The sequence below is a fragment of the Salvelinus namaycush genome, chromosome 1, assembly GCF_016432855.1.
Source record: "Salvelinus namaycush isolate Seneca chromosome 1, SaNama_1.0, whole genome shotgun sequence".
Taxonomy (NCBI): domain Eukaryota; kingdom Metazoa; phylum Chordata; class Actinopteri; order Salmoniformes; family Salmonidae; genus Salvelinus; species Salvelinus namaycush.
In genome coordinates, this window is record NC_052307.1 from 32,195,597 (window position 1) to 32,197,183 (window position 1,587).

General features: G+C 42.0%; 1 non-coding gene across 1 annotated transcript; it reads left to right on the forward strand.

The window, feature by feature from the left end:
• Positions 1 to 850: 850 nt before the first annotated feature.
• LOC120057309 lies at positions 851 to 905 on the forward strand. The gene has a single exon (XR_005477900.1). It is a non-coding gene; the product is annotated as a U7 small nuclear RNA (small nuclear RNA).
• Positions 906 to 1,587: the final 682 nt, after the last annotated feature.

Below are 1,587 nucleotides of genomic sequence, written 5' to 3' on the forward strand. Positions count from 1 at the left end.
AAAGGGACCAGGACGACTGACCCGTGTAAAGGAAAGAATGAATGGGGCCATGTATCGTGAGATTTTGAGTGAAAACCTCCTTCCATCAGCAAGGGCATTGAAGATGAAACGTGGCTGGGTCTTTCAGCAAGACAATGATCCCAAACACACCGCCCGGGCAACGAAGGAGTGGCTTCGTAAGAAGCATTTCAAGGTCCTGGAGTGGCCTAGCCAGTCTCCAGATCTCAACCCCATAGAAAATCTTTGGAGGGAGTTGAAAGTCCGTGTTGCCCAGCAACAGCCCCAAAACATCACTGCTCTAGAGGAGATCTGCATGGAGGAATGGGCCAAAATACCAGCAACAGTGTGTGAAAACCTTGTGAAGACTTACAGAAAACGTTTGACGTCTGTCATTGCCAACAAAGGGTATATAACAAAGTATTGAGATAAACTTTTGTTATTGACCAAATACTTATTTTCCACCATAATTTGCAAATAAATTCATAAAAAATCCTACAATGTGATTTTCTGGATTTTTTTTTCTCATTTTGTCTGTCATAGTTGAAGTGTACCTGTGATGAAAATTACAGGCCTCTCTCATCTTTTTAAGTGGGAGAACTTGCACAATTGGTGGCTGACTAAATACTTTTTTGCCCCACTGTATATACCGTGCCTATTCCCCTCCCCCATATTGCAATTTGTTCCACCAATAAGTGAGAAACCTACATGCAAAGTATAGACCATATTGTGTTCCCTACAGGTTATAGAAAAGAGCAGAAGCTCTGTACTATCTGTTCAGACGCCAGTCCTACCTACCAGTGAAGGCTGCTGAGGGGAGGATGGCTCATAATATTGGCTGAAATGGAGTATGGAACATTTGCTCTTTCAATATTTCTCCAGTAGGTTTCCTCAAGAGGAAAGCCTCTACTTCTATGTCAAAGAAAATAGAACAAAAACACGATAGTAAATACTACAGTAATGTCCTCAAAAACATTAAGTAAATACTATAGTATAGTACAGTCCGGAAAAACACTACAGTAAATACTACAGAATACTACAATCCACAAAAATGCTGCATTAATTACTATAGTATATAGTATCGTTATTTTACTACAGTATTTATACTATAGTTAACTGTAAATACTACAGTATACTACAGTAAATCCACTACAGTAAATATTACAGTAAAGTCTGCAAAAACGCTAAAGTGAATACTATAGTATTTATACCATAGTGTACTATAGTATTTTTTCATGTGGGTAGAGTTGAGTGAGGGCTAAGCTGAGGAGAAAGCCAGGCTGAACAGGTTGGTTTTTAGTCTGTTTTTGAAGGTGGTGATGGAGTTAGAGTTTCGGGTGGGGAGGGGCAGAGAGTTCCAGAGTTTGGGGGCAGCGGCGCTGAAAGCCCGGTTCCACATGGTGCACAGTCTCGTTTTGGGGATGGTGAGTAGTTCAGAATCAGAGGAGCGGAGACTCCAGGAGGGGGTGTGTGTGGAGGTCAGAGAGGTATGAGGGGACAAGGCCATGCAGGGCCTTATAGGTGAGGAGCAGGATCTTGTAGGAACAGTATCACAGAATTTGACAGGGAGCAAGTGAAGGGTGGTGCAGA